The following is a 25,772-nucleotide window of genomic DNA, read 5'->3' as shown; positions in this document are numbered from 1 at the left end:
TTGTGCTACCAGTAAGACTACTCTTACACCATAAGAGAGGATTATGCAAACATTTGTTCTACCAATAAGACAACTCTTACAGAATATAAATTTTAATTACACATAATATTGTTTTTCCCACTTAATTCCATTAACAATTCTCATATTAAAATAGGGATTCTAACAATTAAACCGCACCTAGCCAAAGCACAGACCTTTCACATGCTTCTGCCTAAGTCACACCATCCAAAGCACCTTTCTCATTGACCCAAACATGTTTTCCTCTTTCATTATTTTTTTGGTAACAGACATTGTAGTAAACATTAAACAGAAATAACAACTTAGCCATATACCAAATTAAAGGAAAGAAAATTCATTCAACTGTTTTTTTTCCTCAGAAACTTTAATTAAGATTTAAAAAAGAAAAAGAAAAACACACTAACTATAAAAGCTCATGATCTTCCTAATAATAACCTTGGCTAAATACTCATCCTCCTAATTTCCTTGGCTAAATACTCCTGGATAGAGAATTGATTAAACAGAGTACCTGAATATGAATTGTTACTATTCCAACACTCCTGAATTGTTAAGAAGGGATCTCCTTAAGAAATTTGCAATCATGCAAAGCCAAGTGTTCTAGGTTGGGAAAGGCATCGTCAGCGACAGTCCATTCTTTAAAGAACTTTATCCTTTGTAGTTTTGAGTTGAGGGAACTCGCCATCCCTCACTTCCCATTCCTCATTCTCAAAGTGAATGCCTTGCAGTTTCAGTACTTGAAGATTCTGAAATGAAGCAATTTCTGATAAGTGTTGAGGATGCAGGTAAAAATCGCGTACTGTCAAGCTTTTGAGATCCGGAGCGGAGATGGAAAAGGGGATGGTTTTAGCTAAAGATGTGTTTCTGCAAAGAATCTTCAGAATTTCAATCGATGTTGGAAACTTCAATACATGGTACTGAAAGTTGTCAACACCATCGATTTCACATCTCAGTTCCCGAAGATTAGGTGTTCTTCTCAAAATCAATTCAGCATCCTGAATACAAGAAAAGTATGGAGTGGAAAGAGTTTTCAAATCATAAAGTTTTTTGGAGTTCTCAGGTGATTCTTCTGCAGTTTCTATAATGAAGTTGCACTTGGAAATATGCAGATATCTCAATTTAACCATCTCCCAGAGTGCAACGGGTAGTGACATTTGTGCATCAGATTTTCTATGATGACTATGCCGTAAAATCAGAGTTTCAAGGTTCCAACAGTTGGCTATGAATGATGAGAGTGACTGCACATGAGTTTGTGCAGCAAAATACCTCAAGTAAAATAGATCAACTGGGAAAGAACTAATTCTTATGGACTCCAAATCCAACACTTTTAAAAGCTTGAAGCTGTGAAAATTGTGGGAGAATCTACCAAATGCAACACCATTGTTATGCAAAATTATAGAGCCAACATGTGGCAAACACAAGCTCCAATCTCCAATACGATACCTGTCACCATAAATGGACGTGCGATGAGCAAGTTGCTTGTCATAGCAAACACGGTAAGAAGGACTGGCATGTTGATCCCTGCAAATATAGAAATTAGTAAAATTACAAGATACTTAATTAATTGAACTGAAAGATTACTGCTAATTCATATATTACCGTTTTATGCACAGCAGAAGATTTTCTTCTTTTGCTTTCTCCTTACAGAAATCATGCAATAGGTCATGAATGTAACATGCTTTGATCTTACCTCCAAAACTCTTCTTAGTTCCCATCACTAGATTTCTTCTAATAAGTTTCTCTACATAACCATCGGCTATATCCTCCATAGTCTTGCCTTCGCAACCTTTTATAAATCCTTCTGAGATCCATAACTTTGTTAACTTCGAAACATTTATCACACTGTCCTCTAAAAATGCTCCGAAGTAAAGAAAGCAAGACCTCAAATGATAGGGTAAATTTTGATAACTATGTTCTATAGTGGCCCTTGTGTTACTGTGAATGTAGGGACTTAAATTTTTGGCCACTTGTTCCCAACATTCTTCTTTCTTCTCCATCTCTGCTAGAATACCAGCCACTAAAGCAACCGAAAGAGGCAACCGACCACACTTTTCTGCTATTTGTTTCCCAACATTGTTTAGGAGAGGAGGGCAGCATGATTTTGAGTTGTTAGAATGATTCTACTTCCATTATTGGCATCTTGAAAACATCCTCTTATATCATAGCTTCCCACATCATCAAGAAGGATGAGATATCTTTTGGGGTATAAAGCTTTGCGTAGCTCATCGGCTATTTTATCAACACATTTTCCTCCACATTCAAAGTCATTACCGGTAACATCATGTAGAATGTCCAGTAACAAGTTCTCACGTGAATATACTTGAGACACACAACACTGTGCACGAATATCAAAGTGAGAAACAACTAACTTGTCAGAGTAGAATCTACGGGCTAGAGTTGTCTTGCCTAAGACCCGGCATGCCGGTTATTGATATAACATCTCGCCCTTTGGTTCCTCTTATTAGTTGATCTCTTAATTTTTCTATGACATCCTTAAATCCCACAACTTCATCATTCATGATTGTAGACCTTGCTAAACTTGATGGCGTTTGACTTTTGCCAGTATTGTTCATTGCTTCCTCAACTATTTTTTTTCCTTGAATCTCTGCTACCTCATTTCTGATATGAGCAATCTCCTCTATGATATCCAAAAGCCAACGCTCAAGGCAAAAGAGAGGACCTTCTTTGCTTATAAAAGCATCAACTATGTATTCTACCTCATATGCTTTGCCAATTAATTGTGTAGCACAACGCTGAAATTTGTCGAGGCCATCGTGTCGCTCTTCTGCAACATCCACTAGAAATGGTTGCAAGCTCTCAAATTCCTTCTGAATTGTTTGAACTTGGTTCTTGACATAAGCGGGTGAATCTGTGTAGCGGCGTTTGAATTCCTTCAGGTTGTTTAAAAGGAAATCAACATAGCCTAATCCAAGAATCCTTGGCAATTTAGATTGAAACGCCTTCCGAGTGGTGAGGTAGATCGTTGTGCTTATATGCTGAATGTTGCCCGACAAATCAAGAACTAGTGCAGGGTTCGCTACTCCCAGTGCCATGTCTTCCTTCAACTCCTCGCCTTCCTGTAACGAGTAAACCATAAGTCCGGCATCAATAATGAAAGTGTCAATATCTCGAAGAATAAGTTCAAGATCTTGTATCGTCACAAGGAAGATATTGCCTCTCAAGAGTTTGAGCATCATTTGAAGGATATCCAAGTGATCCTTCAAAGCAACTCTCTGATTGGAGTTATTATTAGTTGGTAGGTCTGCCAAATTGTGTAGGATAGTCTCCAAAAAACTGGCTTCAGTATCAATTGCTTGCTCTTGATTTTGGATTTTGGGATACCATCCTGCAGATTGTATTGTCGACTTTAAAGATTGCAAGACATCAACATAGATCTTGCGGATGCATGGTTGAGTTGGCTTAATCCTCATTCGCAAGAGATCAGAAAGCAATACATTTATTTCCTCTGGAGCAAAATCTGGCAAATACAACCAGAAAAGCATTGATGTGTGGCCGGCCACTGCTAAAGCGTGAGTAAAGAAATTAACAATATGTTGGCTCAGAGGCTCACTTAAGCTCTTAGAGACAAAACAGAAGAAATTTTGCAGCAAGTTCAATTCTTTTAAAACATCTTCCATATGTTTCATTATAGTTCCAGGGACAATAAGAAACGTACAGCGAACATAAATGTTCACTAAATCACGAAGATTCTCCACCACAGTATCCATGAATTCCGTCACAAATTTGCGAATATCAATACCATCCTTGTTAGCTGAAAGAGGTAAGGATGATATTTTAGGAAAGGAGTATTTCGATCTAATTTCCATCTTAATCAACGAAATCTCGTTTTGTAACTTAAAGGTACAAAAATCAAAGTACTCAGCTAGATGTAATTCAGAAAGTAGAGCATCTTGATACAGAGCTTGGACTTTGTGAGTGACATCTACCATGTTTGGTTCATCGGTGAAGATCTGCAAGTTGAGAAACATATCGAGGAATTTGAATTCCTGTATAAAGAATTGGACTCCATTTACAAAAGTTTCAGGGTAGAATAAGCTAATGTCAAGTACTTGCAAACGTTCAAAAAGACGTTTCTTTGCAGACAGATATTGTTTATAAGACATTATTTCTCAGAAGTGGTGAGTGTTTAAAAGATAATGTGATGAAGTTGAACTGCAAAGGGGAAGAAGAAGAAGAAGAAGAAGAGCAACTCAGATGGCTGGATTCCTGTTGCTTAGAGTAAAGATTATGACAATTAAACAACACTTACCCAAAGCACCTTTTGATTTTCCAAATGCACCTTCCACTGAGGCCAAAACAACTTTTCCTGTTTCATTATTCAAACAACCACTCCCAAAAACCAGAACGCCTTTGCCATTTTCCACCATTATAAAAATGTTATTAAATGTCGAATACGTGACTAATCCTATGTTATATTTTGTTCTCGGCAGATTTGTGACCGACTGTACTATTGCTATGTATTGCTCCAGTTGGACATATAGTAAGGTAATACTTAATACTTAAGGTACTACTTCAATACTCATCCTTAAAAGTGTTGTGATTCTCGGATCAATATGAAGATTATTTGGGAGGAAGAACAACTCTATTTCACAAGAATAGAATTATAGAGAATTTACACCAAGAATTTCTCTCTACAAAAAACCTCACCAAACTCTCTTTTTGTTCTTACAATCTCTTCCTGGATTGTATTTCAATCTCTCTGGATTGATGTTTCTGTGTAAAATATAAGGCTCTATTTATAGCCTTAAAGAAGGTGGTTGGTGGTTGAATTTTTCATTCAACAATGGATGCTTCAACAATGGTGGCTTCTAGAATGGGTTGGTGGCTTCAACAATGGTGGGCTTCTAGAATTGGTAGTTGGCAGCAGCTGAACTTATCAATTCTCCCCTTTCAGCTGCATTCCAACGCAGCTACTATTCGAAAGTTATTCCAACTATGTCTCTGCACAGCTCTAACTTTTCTTGAGTGACCACCTTTGTTAACATGTCTGCTGGATTCTCCTTCGTATGGATCTTCACTAGTTTCAACAGTTGTTGATTCATCACCTCGCGTATCCAGTGATAGCGAATGTCGATGTGCTTTGTCCGAGAATGATACATTGAGTTTTTGCTTAAATCAATTGCACTTTGACTATCACAATGTATCTTATACTCTGTTTGATTTATCCCTAGTTCTTGGAGAAACCGCTTTAGCCACAACATTTCTTTTCCAGCTTCCGCTACAGCAATATACTCTGCTTCAGTTGTGGATAGTGCAACACACTTCTGCAATCTTGACTGCCATGACACAGCTCCCCCTGCAAAAGTATAAACATATCCTGAGGTTGATTTTCTTCCATCAGGATCTCCGGCCATATCTGAATCTGTATAGCCTTCCAAGACTGGATCAGCTCCCCCAAAGCACAGACTTGATTTTGAAGTACCTTTAAGATACCTGAAAATCCACTTAACTGCCTCCCAATGTTTCTTTCCAGGGTTAGAAAGAAAACGACTTACCACACCTACCGCATGTGCGATATCTGGCCTCGTGCAAACCATGGCATACATCAGGCTTCCAACTGCTGAAGAATATGGAATTGCAGACATTTCCTCAATCTCTTTCTTGGATGAGGGGCACAAACTCTTGCTCAACTTGAAGTGATTTGCCAAAGGGACACCTACCGGTTTGGCATTACTCATATTGAACCGTTTGATCACCCGTTCAATGTAATTTTCTTGAGATAGCCATAACTTCTTGTTTCTCCTATCTCGAGTTATCTGCAATCCCAAAATATGTTGAGCTGGACCTAAGTCTTTCATTTCAAAGGACTTAGAGAGTTCTTTCTTCAACTGTCTAATTTTTGTTGCATCTTGTCCGACGATCAACATGTCGTCTACATAAAGTAGAAGTACAACAAAGTTGCCATCCGAAAATCTCTGAATGTAAACACACTGATCTGCAACAGTCCTTTTATATCCTTGACTTACCATAAATGAGTCAAACCTTTTGTACCACTGCCTCGGTGCTTGCTTTAGGCCATATAAATTTTTCGTAAGCTTATAGACGAGGTTTTCTTTTCCTGAAACCTCAAAACCTTCCGGCTGCTCCATATAGATTTCTTCATTTAGATCACCATGAAGAAATGCTGTCTTGACATCCATTTGTTCAAGCTCCAAATTCAAACTGGCTACCAATCCAAGGATGATGCGGATTGAAGTCAATTTTACAACTGGTGAAAATATTTCATCAAAGTCAATTCCCTTTTTCTGTAGGAATCCTTTGACTACTAACCGGGCTTTGTGCTTCACCACCTTTCCGCTGCCATCTTTCTTTAGCTTGAATACCCATTTACTCTTCAGCACCTTCTTTCCTTGTGGAAGTTTCACAATCTCATAAGTGTTGTTTTTCTGTAAAGAGTTCATCTATTCGGTCATTGCTTGCAGCCATTTTTCTTTATCCGTATGAGATATAGCTTTATGGAAACTTTCTGGTTCTCCATCTTCAGAAAGTAGAATATACTCGGTTTCTGGGTATCGAGTTGATGGAATCTGACCTCATTCAGATCGACGAGGTTGTTAATTATTAGCTTCAGGATGTGTACCATCATCGTTCCCCTGTGATGGTTCTGTAGTTTCCTGAGGGGTTTGTGCCTCCCCCTGCCAAACATCCTCCTGTTCTGCTTCTGGTACTGCTTCATGCTCCCCCATGCTATTTGTGTCAAACTGCAATGGTAGTGGATCTGGACCAACTTTTTGGGCACTGGAACCTCTTTCATAAGACATTGTGGGCTTTTCAATGTCTTCAATTGTCTGGTTTTCGTGGAATACAACATCCCTACTTCTGATCACCGTCTTCTGTATTGGATCCCATAATCTATACCCAAATTCTTCATCTCCATAGCCTATGAAGATACATGGTATAGTTCTACCATCAAGCTTCTTCCTGAGCTCCTTGGATACATGTGCATGTGCTAAACAACCGAATACCCTTAAGTGAGAATATGAGGGATTCTTACCCGACCATATTTTCTTTGGAACCTCAAAATTCAACGGGGCTGATGGTGACCGGTTGATTAGGTAGCAAGCGGCGCGAACAGCTTCTCCCCAGAATGGCTTAGGCAGCTTTGCCATACTGATCATACTTCTGATTCTTTCCATAATTGTCCGGCTCATTCTCTCGGCTACTCCATTGTGTTGTGGGGTACGTGGGACCATCTTTTCATGTCGAATCCCTTGTCTCTTGCAATAGGAATCGAACTCCTTGGAAGTATACTCGCCTCCATTATCTGAGCGAAGGCATTTTAATTTCTTTCCCGTTTCACGCTCTACCATGGCATGAAATATCTTGAAATAATCAAAAGCCTGGTCCTTTGTCTTTAAGAAGTACACCCACACCTTTCGAGAAGCATCATCAATGAAAGTCAGAAAATACCTATTGCCGCCAAGTGACTTCTCCTCCATGGGACCACAAATATCAGAGTGTACCAGACTGAGTAACTCTGATTTTCTGGTTGAAGAAAATGTAAAAGAGACTCTATGTTGCTTTCCGAATAAGCAATGATTACAAGGGTCTAAAGCAGCATTCTTGTCCATTCTGATAAGCTGCTTTTTCGTTAGAATTGATATCCCATTTTCACTCATGTGACCGAGTCTCTGGTGCCACAGGTTTTGAGACGCCTCTTTTTCCATAACATTGAGGCTGTCTGAACATACCTTCACATGAGTTTTATATAAGTTTCCACAAATATGTCCTCGAGCGAGAATCATAACCCCTTTCAGCAATTTCCATGTGCCTTTTCCGAAATAACTTTCATAGCCCTGTTTGTCAAGAGCTATACCTGATATTAGGTTTAGACGAAGATCTGGCACATGACGGACATCCTTCAATATCATTGTACTCCCGATATTTGTTTGTATTTTGATATCACCAATTCCAACTATCTCACAGGAAGAAGTGTTCCCTATCTTCACTACTCCAAAGTCTCCTGCTTTGTATGTTGTGAAGAAATCTTTTCGGGATGTGGCATGGTATGATGCTGCAGTATCTACCACCCATTCGTTTTCTTCTTGACTTGAGACGTGAAGGCATGTCTCTTCTTGGATGGAACAAATGGCTACCTCTCTGTGGGTAGTGACTAATGCATCTCCATCCTTTTGCTTCAATTGCTCCTTCTCCTTATGCAATTTTCTGCAGTTCTTCTTTAAATGGCCCTTTATTCCACAGTGGTAGCACGCATATGATGACTTCCTACCATCCGTGGATTTTCCCCTACTCTTGCTTCTGCCTCTTCTCTTATCTTGACTTCTTTCTTGTTGTCTCCCTCTTTCTGTAATAAGGGCATGCGACTCACCATGATCGATGTCCTTTCTTCTGGCTTCTTCATTAAATAAGGCATCTTTAACCATAGACATGGTCAGATTTCCACTAGGAGCTGAATTACTGAGAGAGACTACCAGCATCTCCCAACTATCAGGAAGAGAACTAAGAAGTAGTAGGGCTTGCATCTCATCCCCGAGCGGCATGTCAACAGACGATAATTGATTTATCAAGCTGTGAAACTCACTGGTATGATCGGCAACTAAAGTTCCGTGCTTTAACTTCAAATTTACCAAACGCCTCATCAACAAGGCTTTGTTCCTAGCGGTCTTGGCTTGATACATCCCTTCTAACTTCACCCAGAGGGCATACGCATCTGTCTCTTGTGCAACATGATGAAAAACGCTATCGTCAATCCATTGTCGAATTTGACCGATAGTTTTTCTATTTAATTTCTTCCACTCTGCTTCTTTGGTGGAATCGGGGTTCCTACCCTTTGCTTCTATGGGATCAAACAAATCTTTACAACTGAGGAGATCTTCCATCCGAGGTCTCCACAATGTGTAATTTGTGGCAGTAAGTTTTATCATAGCTCCAGATGATGGTGACTCTTCCATTATGTCTTTAAAATGGCTTGGTCAAAATTTTGGAGCAGAATCTCACCAAACGGAACTCACCAACACGTCCGAAATGGTGAAAAATGGTAGGATTGACTCTTCTTGGGTCAAAATAGGGCCTCCAGAAAATTTTCAAAATTTACACCAAACTTTTGGGGTTAAATCGAAAATATACTGAACTTGTGGGGCAGATTTATAATTTCAGTAACTTCAGGGGTTATTTCATAAATTTCTAAAAAATTTATGATGACTGGATGCTGACGTGGCGCTGACTGGATGTGGATGTGGCGCTGACTGGATGCTGACATGGCGCTGACTGGATGCTGATGTGGCGCTGACTGGACAGTTACTATTCATCATCTTCTTCCTTGGGCAGAAGAAAAAAAAAATTGTCCTAACTTCTTCGTTTTAGCTTTGTTTGGCCTCCGGAAAATTGCGTTGAATTCGTATCGACGCAAGGAATCTAATGAAATGATCAAAACACACCGAAGATCACGTTTTCGAAAAAACGTAAATCCGGGTTGAAATTTTCAGTGTTCCGATATTTCTCGATGAACACAGAATCGAAGGCTCTGATACCACTTGTTGTGATTCTCGGATCAATATGAAGATTATTTGGGAGGAAAAACAACTCTATTTCACAAGAATAGAATTATAGAGAATTTACACCAAGAATTTCTCTCTACAAAAAACCTCACCAAACTCTCTTTTTGTTCTCACAATCTCTTCCTGGATTGTATTTCAATCTCTCTGGATTGATGTTTCTGTGTAAAATATAAGGCTCTATTTATAGCCTTAAAGAAGGTGGTTGGTGGTTGAATTCTTCATTCAACAATGGTGACTTCTAGAATGGGTTGGTGGCTTCAACAATGGTGGGCTTCTAGAATTGGTAGTTGGCAGCAGCTGAACTTATCAAAAAGTGTGGGTGTTGGTCGGTACGGTACAGTACGATATTTAGACATTTCCGTATTCGGTTTTTAAAATGCTTTACCAATACCATACCTAATTAAATCAGGTCGGGTTTCCTTGCGGTTTCAGTTTATTCGGTCTTGTAACTTCGAACTGATTTTTCGATTTATTCGGTCTGTGATAGAAAAAAAAGTTTCACTCTTCAGACCTTTAGCTTGACAAAAATAAGAAAAGGACCGTCTGATGCACAAAGCATCCGTATTTACGCAGGGATTGGGGACGGGCCACATCCTAAGAAATATGATGTAGACAACGTGTAAGCAGCTAATATTTGACCATGTTTGAATTTATTCTCATTTTCTCCACTCACTACCCACTTTCCCCACTTTCTCCACTCACTACCTACTTTCCTCACTCACTATTCACTTTCCCCACTCACTACCCACTTTCTCCACTCATGTTCCCCATTCTCCCAAAAAAAAATATTTACTTAACTCACTCCTTCGTCATTCTCTCTATATATAACACACAAAAAAAGGGGGAGGCTCACACAAAAACGCTGTTGCTTCTTATCGAGACTCCCCCATCTTCTTCCATTTTCTTCTTTCTTCTCGAGCCATAACTCACCAACAACCAGCCACCATCTTCCATGAAAATCATGTAAAAATCTCCGTGAAACCCCATTAAAAGGTCATAGAAAAGCTGCTAAGAAACGATCTCAAAATGCTCAAAAAATGAGCTGAAAATCTGCTCGGAAATGCAGCTATGAACCTCCGTTAACCACCAGTTAACACCATCAAAATCCCTCCCTTTCTTCCTTCTTGAAAAACAGTCCAAAATGAATTCAAACCAGCCCATTTTCACCTCTAAAACTCCATAGCCCAGTAGCTTAACACCATATCCTTGTTGTTCTTCCTCAAAGTAGCGGGCAATTGGTTTTGAGTCAGGTTCGAGTTGACGACGAGGTTCCGAGCTCCATTCAGTGGTCAAGCTCCTACGCTTGGTTCGCCTTTAGAGTGCGAATGTAATACTCAAGTCAGATTTGTCAATATAAAGGTCAATCTACCCATTTCATTCCATGTTTATATTATTTTCGCTCAAGTATTCTGTTTGATATGTAATACTCAAGTCAGATTTGTCAATATAAAGGTCAATCTTCCCATTTCATTCCATGTTTATATGATTTTCGCTCAAGTATTCTGTATGATATTTTGGTTATTCTTTATGTTTACTCATTGAGTTAATATTAAATTTGTTTTAATGGCTTTCTTCTACTTACTACAAGTCTTGTTCGTTCATTTTTTTTGCTCAAATCTCTCATGAATGCCTACCGTATTTTTGGTTCATTTGATTTTATTGTAATTAGTCTAGTAAATAATTTAATATGTTATCTTTATTTTGTATTTTGAGTTGATCAGTTTAGATTAATAGAGTAAACTAACTGATAAAGAAGAGTAGGTTTGAAATTCGGACTGGAATTTTTCTTGTAACATTTGGGTACTGTAGTAATAATATAAGAATGAATTTTGGGTTAAAAATTGTGCCACTACAGTAAACTTGGAGGCTTTATTTAATTTCGATGTAGTAATGTAAGGCCTCAGTTGTCCGGGAAAAAAAATATAGAAAACATGACCTTTAAGATTTTGACTAAATAAATCATTTGCGAGCCCACTTTCAATAATTTTCATAATTTATGGCCTTCTAATAATCTCAAAGATTAGGAAAGTAATAAATGCGTAGTTGCTTTAGGCGTGCTATTTAAATTGATTTCCTTTATTTGTTAAATTCGGGGGTGCAGTTCATGTGACCCGATTTCAATTCTCAACAACGTTAAATAAAATGTATCGTGGACTGCGGGTGCATTTCATGTGGCGTGGTTCAAGGCGTGTTTTAAATAACGTTGAATCTTTCTAAAATTAATTAAAAGTGGTTAATAATTTAAAATTATACCATAGGCTAAAACATGTTTTAAAATCAGATAATAGGCTAATTATGATAGTTTAAGCGACCGTGCTAGAACTACGGAATCCGGGAGTGCCTAACACCTTCCATCGGGTTAACATAATTCCTTATTCAGAATTTATGGTTCGCAGACTTCAAAAGGAAAGTCGATTTTTTCTCGATTTGGGATTTTAAAAATAAACCGGTGACTTGGGACACCAGAAAACAAACTATCCCAAGTGGCGACTCTGAATAAAAATAAATAAATAATCCCATTTCGAATAATGCCACTTAAAGTGGAAAAACTCTCTGGTACTACCTTCGGGTGTGTAAAAAGGAGGTGTGACAGCTCTGGCGACTCTGCTGGGGACCCAAACCTAGAACTCTGGTTCAGGGTTTAAGAATTCGAGCTTAGAATAATTGTTGTAGTTGGCTTGTTTTATCTGATTTTTACATGTTTGGACTAATGTGCTAATTGTCGTTTTTTATCGCTTTGATGTTGCTTGTATTGTATATATAAAATATTACCAAATCATTCTTCTCCGTGAGTCTTCTAAATCATTTGGGAAGTGTGCACTTCGTGTGACTTCTTTTCTGTTAGAGTCATTATCCCAATTTTAGAACGAGGTTCGGACAAGTTGTAAAGCCGGTGAAGCTTCTGTATTTCCGGTACACTACCCCCCTCGGCTCGAGCTGTCCGCTCGGGTAAGCCAGGTTTAGAACAATACACCCAGGTTTTTAAACCTAGTATAACAAAGCCTCATGCCGGATCCCTAGTAGGAACGCTTGTGTTGCATCATGTGCATTTGACTTTGGAGACCCAACACAGGGGTTGGGTCTGTCTAGGACAGGTGTATCCGAAATGAAAAGACCATCCTTATGCATCTTACTTGCTACTTGTGCATTTATTTGCTTCGGATTTGCATGTTGACCGGCTTATGGATAATAGGAGAAAAGTTGGGAAAAAAAAAATCAATGTGAGGGCTAAGAGAGATAATTGCTTGTTTTTGAAAAAGCCGATGTCCAAAAAATATACTGAAACTCTACCGAAATTTTGAAAAAAAAAGAGAAAATTTTGTTTTTGAAAATAGTTGGTTTTGTTTCATTTTTTTTAAACCTGACCGAACTACGCGGGTCTGATTCTCACCGGATGTGAGATACGTAGGCAAATCTCATCGGTTCCGACCCCAATTTTCAAAAATCCAAAAATATTTTCCTTTAGTTCCTTCTTTAGGAATCTTTCCTTAGTAAAAAAAGAAGTTTTTTTTTAAACTCAAAAAGATAAGAAATAAAATCAAAATCAAAAAGAATAAAATCCGAAATATGAGTTTCTTTCATTTTGAAGTAGTTTTCCCAAAAATTCACAAAAAAAATAAATCTTTTCATTGTTTAAAAGTCTTTCTTTCAAAAAACAAATTGAAAAATTGAAGTCCAAAAATATTTTCGCTTTTCTTTAGAAGTGCTTTTGTAAATAAATATAAACTCAGAAATCCAAAATATTGTTCTTAAAAAGTCTCTCTTTCGAAAATTAAGAGGCAACATCCAAAATCCAAAGATATTTTTCTTTCTTCTTTAGAAAAAGAGAAAACAAATGAAAATTCAAACAAAAATATTTTCTTTTTAATTTTAAAATTCCCAAAGTTCAAATCAAAAGCAAATGAATTTTTTAGAAGTCTTTCTTTCAAAAACAAAACAAAAATAAAATTTCAAAAGCAAAAAATCAAAAATATATTTACTTTCTTCTTTTAAAGCATTTCTTTCAAAAATTTCAACCAAAAAAAAAAGTTAGTTTCCTCCATTTTCAATCTTCCCGAACTACGCAAGATCTGATTCATGCGGCGTCATGATACGTAGGCAATCCCATCGGATTCGATCATAGCTATAAAATAAAACCGAGTGAAAAATAATTTGAAAAAAAGAGACAAAAAAATTGATTAAGTGAGAAAGAAAGGAAAGAGCGAAAAAAGGGAAAAAAGAGAGTGACAAAAAATAAAAGAGTGACAAAAACAAAAAAGAAAAGAAAAGAGAGTGCCAAAAAAAAAAGAGCGACAAAACAAAATGAAAAATAAAATAAAAAATCAAGAGTGATTTAAAGGGAGACAGAATAAAAGAAAAGAAGTACATACTGAAAGGGTTAGTTAAGACCGCGATGAAACATGCAATCGTTCAAACACATGGTAGAAGCGTTTAACTGTTAGATGCATTGCATCCCAACGTGCGATTTCTTATATGTTAAATTTCTCAAAACTAACAAGGTTGTGGTGTGAGAAAATTAGCCAAGTTATGTTCAAGGGGTTGGTTTTGTTGGTACGCGGCCACAACATTATACACAAAACCGAGCTCCAACTCCCAAAAATGCCCTTCCTTACCAAGCTCCATATAACCCCCAATCAAATATTCCCCAGTACAATCCTCGCCCAAGAGAGCGTTTCAAAAGGAATCAGTTCACCCCTATTGGTGAATCATACTCGGGCTTGTTCCAAAAGCTAGTCAGACGAGGTCTGCTGCGGCCAGTGGCCCAAAATCAGCCAAACCCCGAGCTCTCCTCGCACCGTGCTGATGCTAAATGTGAATACCATTCTGGAGCATTGGGGCACAGTACAGAGGACTGTTGGACCCTCAAAAGTGCAATTGAAGATTTGATTGAAGCTGAAAGAATCATTCTCCGGGACGAAGAGGCTCCTAATATGATGAACAATCCTATGCCTACTCTCACAAATGGGCCAGTAGTCGAAATGATATGTGAATATGAAGAATTTGATCCGGCACTGAAGTCCATGGCAGCCATTGCCGAGATAGAAGAAAAGCCAAAAAAAGGTCGCCAAGCCTGAAAGTTCTCTATCAGACGGGAGTCTCGGTAGCCAGTCTTGCTATCCTTTCTACGTCCGGATTACCTCAGGGTGTGATCCGGATATTTTACTTTATTGTCTTACTCTCCGTGTAAACCCTTCTATCTAAATAAAAAATAAAAAAAAATCAAAAAATCAAATGAAATTAATATTTCATTGTCGAGGAATGTCTTTTTTCTTAATTTCACTTTTCTTATTCTCTGTTTAGTTCTGTTAAATGCAGATTTCAATAACATGACATGCTTGCGGACTTCATGCCCAGACCTTGAAAGTTGTCAAACCTCGAAATAATGAATGAGGGATTAGATCGCAATGAAAATAAAGTTTAAGGAAATAAAACAAATAGTTGGAACATCTGAAGGAAAATTGGTTCTAGATTGGAAAGGTCCATACATTGCAACAAGAGTACTGCCAAAAGAGTGTGTTGTGCTTGGGACACGTTGAAGGAAATGTCCCTGAAACAACTATCAATGCAAATGCGGTCAAAAGGTACTCTGTTTGATTCTCCATATAGCATTAATATTCTCCGGTTGGGATGAAGAAGGCTTTTATTCTCGCTACCCAAATACTATCAACTCTTTGCAAACCCTTTGAGTTGGTTACCATTCTTTGACTACCCTCATTGGAACCTAAAAGTGTCATTGGAAAAAAAAAAGAAAAAAAGAGAAAAAAGAAAGAATTGGAAAAATGAGAAAATGAAAAAAAAAACGAAAAAAAAGAAAGAGAAAACAAATAAAACAAAAGAAAATAAAAAAAACAAAGTTCCCCTGAACTATGTTCGACTTGGTTTCGAAAGGATACGTAGGCAACCTCTCTCGGAGGTTCAATCACACCAAAATAAAAATCCAAAGTCCCCCCCCCCCAAAAAAAAAAGCGAAACTGGGGCAGATGTTATAATGGTTCGGCGATGATCCCGCCTGAATGGTTCCAAAGTTGTAATTCAGTCCAAATCATGTTTGCTCAAATCCTTTCAAGTCCTTCCGATCAATCGGTGAGAATGTTCAGGGATTGGAGAACGCAACTACTTGGGCCCGATGCAATCAAATGAGAGAAATAAAATAAGAGTCTTATTGGTGAAAACCCACATGAGCACCGTAAGACGATGGTAAGCAGAGAAATGGAAAATGAGAGTCTTGTTAGTGAAAACCTGCAAAGAGCACTATAAGGCGATGGTGAGAAGAGAAATGAGAGAGGTCATCTAATGAAAACTCGTAAAGGGCGCCCCTAATCGAAAAAAGGATCCTCACAGCCATCAACATCAATAGAGTCCTGGCAAGATTTCTCGAATTTTGAAGCAAAAATTGTGATGAATTTCTGAGAGTCAGACGGTTTACACAGATCAGGCATCTAGTCCAAAAGGCATGTCATGTTCATTGAAGTCCGCATGTACTCCAGATAAGTCGTTCTTTCCTTTCCCTGAAAGGGACACTTCTTGTTTTAAACTCATTCTCCATTACATTGTTTGTTTTCTTTGAATGTCTTTCGGTCTAGCACTGTTCCGAAACTAAGACAAAGAAAGGATGACAAGACTGATTTACAGGGTTCTCATTTGGCACGATCTAATGTGCATAAAGGCACCCAGCCTCATCACAGGCATCAAGTCGACCCCTGTGAGCACGTGATTTTTGCCTCATACGAATTACTCCAAAATAATTCCCAAAATTAGGTCTTTCTTTAATTATGTGTTATTTTTAGGAAATATTGTGCGATTTTCCTGTTTGTTTGCATAGATCTGTGTGCATATTTAATTTTATTAATTCATTAAAAATACAAAAAATATAGCATTTGCATTTAGGATTGGATTTTTATATTTTTGGAATTAATTAATAATTAGGTGTTTTACAAAAATGAAAATTCACAAAAATAACATATTATTTGTATTTTGGTCAAATTGTGTGATTTTCTTTTAATTTAAGTGTTTAATTGTTTGTGATGGGTGTTATTTAAAGTTAATTAATATTTTTAAGTTAACTTAGGTCTTCTATAATTTAATTTAGGATCTTTAAGTTTAATTTTTGAGAGAAAAAGAAGAAAAGAAAAGAAAAAGAGTTAATAAAAAGAGAGGAAATCAAATTTGGGCCAGAAGATCCTCAAGCCCAAATAAAATCCATCCAAACCCACGCCAAACCAGCCCAAACCCGTATACCATACCTGGTCCACCCCCACCAGAACCAAACGACGTCGTTTGGACACGTTTCAATCTGGACCGTTTATCTCAGCCGATCAAACGGTCCCAAAGCTTTGACCAAACCCGACCCCGACCCGCTTACCCCGAACCACACCCGCCCCAGCATTACCCCAAAACGACACTGTCTCCCTTAAATGAACTAATCCAGGCCATTGATCGTACCTGATCCAACGGCCAGGATTAGACCATCCCTTCCGTATATAAACCTAACCCCTCTCCTCACACACCCCCCTAAGCCATACCCTGTTCATCGTCTCTTTCAGAGACGAACCCAAGCAAGCCTCCCAAACCTTAGCCACCCTGAAACCCCTTTGCTTGAAAGCCAGCGGCAACAACGTCGGTGACCACCAAAATAACACTCTAGAACCTCCTAACCACCCTCAACCTGAATCCCCACTCCGTTGTCCTCGAATCATCCCCGCCTTGTTCGAATCTTCGATCGAAGTTCAGGACCCAGAACACTAGATCATCTAATGAACCCCAAACCCACACCAAGGCACCCCCTGATCACCCTCGTCATGGATCTGTTAACCACTTGCCTCGAATCAACCCCCAGCTTCTCGAATCTTCAATCGAAGATTCGAGCAGGAACTAGATCTACCCAACCAGTCCCAAACTCATACCAGACATGTCCATGACCTCCCTCGTCACCAAACCACTGTTGGTTTGGTTCGAATCTGGCTAGAAACACTCGAACCCCAAATCAAAACGTAAAAACCTTAGAAAAACCAAAACTGGTTCATGTCCGAAGTTCAAGAGGTTTTGGGCGTTTAACTGACCTTAGTCGAAGTGTTCTTAGTTGAGAACACTCGATTAAGGTCCGTTTGACCTCAAAAAAGTTCAAATTCGAGTCGATTCGAGTCCGTCTGTTCCTTGTTCCATTTAAGGTATTTTTCCTTTTTTATTTTATTCTATTTTTCTGATGTTTTAAGTGTCTGTTTATGTGTTTAGTATTGTTATATTAATTTTTCAGTTTTGTCGATTATTCTTTCCTTCTCCATCAGACCTTTTTATTTGGTCGAATTTGTTTCTGTTCTTTGTTGTGTATAATTATAGGTTGTATGATCAATTCAAATAAGTTTCGTCGATTGGTTGTTTTATTATAAACCTCTGTTCTTGTCAATGTCGATTGAAATTGCCTGATTATCTATTTTCAGATTGATTGTTATCAATTGTTGTAGGTAATCGGTTAATTAGTTCTCGTCGATTAATTCGTTCTTGTTTGTAAATCAATAAGTTCGTCAAATGGTTGTTGTTTATGCTTGATCTGTGGACACTTAGCTTCAAGGCATTGTCAGTAGGCTGACAATGAACCTGCATTCATATTCATTTTTTGATTCAGTTTTCAGTTTCAGTTATAATTATTTTGTTGAGTTCTATGTTGTGATTTAAATTCAGTCCATGGGATTCAAGGGGAACTCAACCTTAGTCATTCAGTTGTTAGGAGAATTGGCTATAGCTGTTAATCAGAATTAGTTTTAGATAATTATTAGTTTGAACAAGATTTTAGAGTTAAAGGTTTTAATGCAGATGAATGGTTTGTATTGGGACAGTAATATTAAGGGGTTTCAGGGGTAATTTGGGAATGAAACAGTTAGAATAATATTTTAATGATAGTGTTTTGTTAGTGAGATATTACTGTGAGCACGTGATTTTTGCTTCACAAAGCTACTCCAAAGGAAATCAAAAATAAAACTTTCATTTTTCTTGGTGTACAATTTTTAGGATTTGCGTGGCATTTTTGAGTAATTATTTGTGATTTTTTTTCAGTCAATGGTTATCCCGTTATAATTAATTGAAATAATAAAAAATATGTAGCATATGCATTTAGTATTCTTGTTTCTTGCAAATAAGAAGTAATTAAACCATAATTGGGTTTTAAAAAGAAGGAAAATCACAAAAAAATATGTAATTGTTGTAATTTTGTCATTTAAATGTGCCATTGTGTGATTTCATTTTCTTTGTTTTGTATGTTAAATTATTGTAAGTGTTAATTAATATTTGTAGTTGTATTTAGATTTTACAAGTCATTAGGAATTGTATTTAAATCAGAAAATTAAAGAAGAAAGGGAAAAGAGTTCAAAAAATAAAGAAAACTTCGGACTGGGCCTGTTTTAGGCCCAAGAATTGCACTTCCTACCTAGCCCAGATCTGTCAACCCAAAAGCCATCAAACGACGTAGTATAGGGCAAGAGCTACGTCGTTTTGATGGTGCCCATCCAGGTAATCTCAAGACAACCAAACGACGTCGTATTGGCATTTTCTATTTGGACCGTTGATCAAATAGATCCTACGGTCTAGTTCAGTTCTTTCATTAAACCAAACGACGTCGCATGATTGTATTTAATCGGGACCATTCATTGATTTTTAATCTGATGGTTCCAGGCCTTTCCCCATGACCCGACCCACCTGCATCTGAGACCGACCCAATCCCCACTAAATCAAAACGACACCGTTTAGTTAAATGAATTGATCCAGGTCGTAGAACTCACCTGATCCAACGGACGAGATCAGACCACCCCTCCCATATATAAACCAAATCCTTACCCCACCCACCAAAGCCATACCCCCCCTTTTCCCACCTTCGTCTGCGATCTTCAGAGACCAAACATACCCCCACCGTCAACCACCGTCAACCACCCACCGGAAATCGCCTCACGGCGGTTCCGATGGTCCAAACGACCCCATCTTTACACCATAGAGTCCCCTTGACCTCCCCATTCCAAATCGGTAACCTATATCCCTCGAATCAGGCCCCAACATCTCAAATCTTTGATCAAAGCTTGGCCTGAAAACCCAACCTTTTCCGATGGCTTCCAAATCAACACCATAGCTTCTCTTGACCATCCTCGTCATGAATCCGATAGTAGTTTAGGTCGAATCTTCCTGGAACTGCTCGAATCTTCATTTAAAGATTCGAGCAAAACCTAAAACTACCCTAATGTACCCCAAAGTCACACCAGTCACTCTCTTGACCTCACTCGTAACCAAACCAAACTTGGTTTTCTGACCAGAAACGATCGAGCCCCAAAATCAGACCCTCAAGAACCCTAAAATTCCAAATCATGGAATCTGTCCAAAATTAAATAAAAGATTGGGGGTCTAATAGACCTTAATCGAGGTATTCTCAATTGAGAATACTCCGATTAAAGTCTGTTCGACCTCAAAGTGTCCAAATTCAAGTTCGAGCCTGGGTCGGAATAATTCTGAGGTTCTGAGGTATTTTCCTTTTTTCTTTTATTCTATATTTATGATTTTTGTTTATCTATGTATCTGTTTAGTGTAGTTTTATTAGTTTTCCATCTTCTATCAGTCAATTCTGCTCATCTTCAGTGGACCTTTTATTTTGTCCAATTCTTTCACTTGTTTATGTTTGCTATAATTGTTATACGCTATAATTTGTGTAATCGATCAAATAAGTGTTGTCGATTGGTCTGGGACGTTTGAATGTTAAGATTAGCCTGATAATAGTCTAAGCTATGGTTCATTCCTGTCTGTTTCCCCTCTTGCCTCGTTCATGTTCTGAAGTTGTACTAAAATGAGTTCATTGTTATATTTGAACTTAGAATTGAGCCTGTTGGTATATTCAGTTCCTTGAACTGAAGTTATTGGTCATTGGCTACCCTGGATCATTGTTCTTATGTTGATGCCATTTGATCTGATTTAAATCCATCCTGCTTTGAATGGTCATTTGAGTTCAAATTGAATTGGTTATAGCTGTTGTAGTTAATTGAATTCAGTTAGTGGTTGGATTTGAATAGGTTTGAGAGGTTCAAAGCAGGTTGAAAGGGAGTGGGTAGGGCAGTAATTTCATAACTTTCAGGGGGCAATTTGGGAATGAAACAGTTAGGATAATACTTTAGTGTTAGTGCTTTGTTAAATAGGGTATTAATTAATGCAATAATGGAGGACAAAGGGAATTGAGAGTGCTGAAAATAAGGGAAAAAGCTTTCTTAGTGGAACTGAAAGTGAAAAATCAGGGAAGTGGGAAATTTCTGATTTTAAAAGGGGAAAAGGGGTCCAGGCAGTAGGCTAAAGGAGAAAGGGAGTCAATTGTATAAAAAAGGGGTGTTAGGACTGATTTTAGGGGGAGAGATCAGAAGATTTTTGAGAGGGAGGGGGACTGGATTTGAAGAACAAAGAAAGAACAGAAAAAAAGAGAGAGGAAGAAAACTGACTGATTTTAGGAACAAGAAAAAAAAAGAGAAAAAGAAAGGGAGAAAAATCAGAAAAGTAAAAACAGAATTTACATTAGAAGTTAGTGTTAAGGCTGATTTTGGAGATTAAGAGTTTCAGTTTGCCTTTCCTAAGTTTTAAAAATCAGAAATACTGTTTCCTTGTGGCTGTCCGGGTTGTTTGGTGATATTGATTGGTTCGAATCTGGAATTTCCTGAGGTTCCTGTTACTGTTCTGTCTGGTTTTCACAGATTTCTTTTGGGGCTGTTCAATCTGTTGAACTGCTGTGTGTGTGATGCTGTTAATTTCGCTGACCTTCCTATTTTTCTGTTGTTGGGTTTTACTGCTGCTAATGCTAAATATTACCTCTTTTACCCTCATTTCCAGGTATATGTTTAGACTCATGTTATTGCAAAGATTCAATATTGCAGAGAAATAAAATCTGGAATTTCAAATATGTCCGCTATCCATTTAAATTCATTAGTTGAGTTTCAATTTTTTTTTTAGTTAACTAATATAGTTTATGCTCGACATGGGAGCTATTAGTCCATCGGCCTCTTTTGAAGTTAGTATAAGCTTTGCAATAATTCTATTTATTTCTGAATCTCATTAATTATAGTTATCTTCAAATTGTCGAGACAGGGGACTTGGTAGAAAGTTGACTATTATTTAAACTTTGTATTTAGACCATGTTAACTAAGCGCTTGGTAACATGGAAATATCAGGGAACCACGCTAGTAAACTTCGTCAAGCCTGATTTTGTTTAATTCTAGTTGATATAAGTATTCTTGTTTATATAAAATATGGTCTAATAATGGGGATAACTATAAGTGAGAGGTGAATTGATATAATTCATTACGATTAAGATATTGGAATATTCCGGAAGGTTCAGATGTGTATTTGCGGTATATGTAATGTCATTTTATTAAATCAATTTGTAGATTAGTTTTCTTTCTTAACAACAAATGACCCATTTATTTTAGGAATGTGATTAACTCATTTTCTTATAAAAATAGTATATAAAAATAATATCAATGTTATTACAAAGTATAGATTTAGTATTTGTAAATAGCTTGCATAAGCCGAGATAAAAATTGGTTTGATTTTATCTATCCCCAACTCAATCATCATAAGCAAATTAACCAAATAATTAGAACTTTGGACTAAAAACAAGTTGTGTAGAAAAAGATTGGATTTATGAATACTGATTGCGGCATTTTAAGTCAAAGATATACAAAGTAGAGTTCGCTCCGAGTAGAATAATGGAAATTCTTCGAAAACAACTAGTTTGCTTATCAACTAATTTTTTTCTAGTTTTACACGTAATTCGCTTGGCAAGTTTTTAAACACATACACTTAGTCCTAAGCCTAGGGAAATAATAAATAACTTGTGCATATAATTATCAAGCACTAAAAATACATAAACGAATTACGGATACTGTATTCACGATAAAATGGTAATTTTAGTTGCACATTATTTATTTATTTTTCATCTCATTAACTCTTATAATTTGAATAGTTTTGAGGCATATAATTCACACGTTTAAATCATATAACCTGTGGTCAACACCTAATAAATCTTGATTTTTTCTGGAAATCTCGAGGCACTCCATTCAGTAATTTCCCATGGCTTTCATATTTAATATAGACGGACATAATAAACATTTGTAGAAAATTTATATTTCCATTAAGAATATTTTGTGTAATTATGGACACGTTCGCGTGACATGATTACATTTCTAAAGACAATTCGGAGTATGCGTTCGCGCAACTTCGAGCAAACTTTCTTAATAAAAAGGGGTTTTTCGGAGGTTATTAAATTAATTTATTTCATATAACCCGAGATGTGCAGTTCGCCATTTAATCATACAAGAGTGACGAGTGTTCGTAATTTTATTTTAAGCACGCACAATTTCGGCCATAAATTCATTTTTTTTAATAATAAAAATAAAAATATGCTATCAATCTTATTGTGTACACGTATGCGTGACACGATTCTTTACATTTATAAAAAAAAAAATATACGTACGCGTGATTCGTTTCAAGATAGGTCTATAATTATAAACAATCTAACCAAAAGCGGTAATAAAACTATGCAACAAGTTAAAAAAATGTATTTAGTAAATCAAGATAATTAGGCCAAGTATAAATTGTTAAGCGGCCGTGCTAGAACCACGGAATTCGGGAATGTCTAACACCTTCTCCTGGATTAACAGAATTCCTTACTCGGATTTCTGGTTCGCAGACTGGTAAACAGAGTCATATTTTCCTCGATTCAGGATTAAAACCGGTAACTTGGGACGCCATAAAATTCCCAGGTGGCGACTCTGAAATTAATAAAGAATCCCGTTTCGATTGTCCTTTGATCGGAAAAAACTCTCTTTACATATGCCCTCTTCCGGGATGTTGTGTAAAGAAGAGGTGTGACAGCTCTGGCGATTCTGCTGGGGATTTTTACCCAGAATCTCTGGTTCAGGGTTCAAGAATTTAAGCTTATAATAACTGTTATAATTGGCCTTATTTATTATTTGATTTATACATGTTTATGCTTAATGTGCTAAATGTTGCTTTTTACCGCTTTAATATTATCTGAATTGTGTTTATAAAACTGCCACGAAACCCTTCTTCTTTCTGAGTCTTCTGAATTTATGGTGCACACGTGCACGTGACCCACCTTTCTATTAGAAGTCATACCAAATAAGACGAAGTTGGGACAAGTAACTAGGCCGGGTAGACTTTCGTGCTCCCGGTACGTTGCCCCCACTTCGGCTCAAGCTGTCTGTTTGGGTAAGCCAGGTCTAGAATAGTATGCCTTAGGTTTTTCACTTAGAGTAACTCAGCCTCATACCGGATCCCTAGTAGGAACGTTTATTTGCATCATGTGCATTTGACCTTGGAGACTCAACACAGGGGTTGGGTCTGTCTAGGACAGGTGCACCCGGAATGAAAAGACCATCCTGATGCATCTTACTTGCTACTTGTACATTCATTTGCCTCGGATTCGCATGTTGACCAGCTTATTGGGAAATGATAGGAAATCATTGTGAGAACCGAGAAAAAAAATGGACTGTTTTAGAAAATTTCCAAAATAGTTTAAAATTTTTGAAAAAAAAAGGAAAGTGTCATTTTTTTTATTTATTTGTTTTTTTAAAAAAAATTCATCTAAAGTTTTTTTTATGAATGTCAGTTTTCAAAATGAGTCCTTATTTTGTTAAAATTAATTGCAGATACAAAATTAGCACCATCCATAACCCACCATTCGCAAATGTAGATGAGTTTCTATTTCAGCTTCAGATATGGTGGCATGAGTTAGGAGAAGATGGTCAGAAATGGGTCATTAAGTATTTGGGAACTCTCACAGATATTATGAAAGTTAAACCACGCGATGATTTGATTACGGCGTTAGTGACTTTTTGGGACCCTGTTCACAATGTCTTTCGATTATCTGATTTCGAGCTTACTCCCACATTAGAAGAGATAGCTGGATATTCCGGTTTTGACGGAGATTTGAGAAAACAAAATCTTATATTCCCAAAGGCTCCCTCAGTGCATCGATTCTTTGGCCTTCTGAACATCAGTAATCAAATCAAAAAAAGCAACGTTGTCAAAGGGTGTTGTTCTTTCAACTTCCTGTATTCAAGGTTCGGAAAGCCGGACGGATTTGAAATTCATGAAAAGGGCCTTACTAACAAACAAAACAAGGACACCTGGCAGATTCACCGTCGCTTCGCTTTCATGGTGGCTTTTCTGGGAATCATGGTCTTCCCAAACAAAGAGCGGACAATTGATATTCGCATAGTGAGAGTCGTACAAGTCCTCACTACCAAGGAAAGTCACACCCTTGCCCCAATCATTCTCTCAGACATTTATCGGGCATTGACTTTATGTAAATCAGGGGCAAAAGTCTTTGAAGGGTGCAAAATTTTGTTGCAAATGTGGTTGATCGAACATCTGTGACATCATCCCAAGTTCATGCAGTATGGTCCAAGCAATGACAATTTCATTGGGAGTTATGAAGAAAGAATAAAAGATTATAAATCTCCAGAAGGGGTGGAAGCCTAGATATCTCATTTAAGATCTTTAATGGCAAGTCAAATTGAGTGGACTTTGGGATGGCTCCCGGTAAGAGAAGTGATACACATGTCAACCTTGAATAGTTATTTGTTGTTGTTGGGTTTGAGAAGCGTCCAGCCATATGCGCCACAGAGAGTTATAAGACAACTAGGGAGATACCAAGTGGTGCCTGATGATGAGGATTTGAGTATGCAAGTGATCGAGCTACACCCCGAAGCCACTCTCCCCGAGGCTTTGATTCAGCAGATGTGGAATGGGTGTCGATACTTGAAAGATGATACTCAAGTTCCAGATCATGCAAAAGGCGAGATAAATCCAGGATATGCTAGGTGGTTTAAGAAAAGATCCCGCGTGGATGATGCACCAGAACCTGATCTTAGAAGGCCCGTAAAAAAACCACATGTTCAAGCCTTTGATGATAAAATCCAAGAACGATTGGCTTGGGGAGAAAAGGAAAAGGGATACAAAGCAACTATTCATGCCTTAGAAGAAAGTCTGAGGAACCTCAATTTGGAGAAAGACTTACAAGCACAAGAAGCAGAAGGTGAAAAAAAGAGTCTGATTTGTGAAAATAAAAATCTCCGCGCTCAATTTCAACAGATGAAGAAAGCCTCTGAAGCACCAGTGAGAAGTTGGAAAGATAAAAAAATCATTGCCAATCTAATGGAAAAAATGCAAGATTATGAC

The 25,772-nt window shown here is 37.6% G+C and overlaps 1 pseudogene; it reads right to left on the bottom strand.

The window, feature by feature from the left end:
• Positions 1-236: 236 nt before the first annotated feature.
• On the bottom strand, positions 237-4,655 carry LOC107815963 (late blight resistance protein R1-A-like; annotated as a pseudogene).
• Between the last annotated feature and the right edge of the window lie 21,117 nt (positions 4,656-25,772).

The sequence above is a fragment of the Nicotiana tabacum genome, chromosome 20, assembly GCF_000715075.1.
Source record: "Nicotiana tabacum cultivar K326 chromosome 20, ASM71507v2, whole genome shotgun sequence".
In the NCBI taxonomy this organism is placed as follows: domain Eukaryota; kingdom Viridiplantae; phylum Streptophyta; class Magnoliopsida; order Solanales; family Solanaceae; genus Nicotiana; species Nicotiana tabacum.
This window is presented reverse-complemented; position numbering and strand designations above follow the sequence as displayed.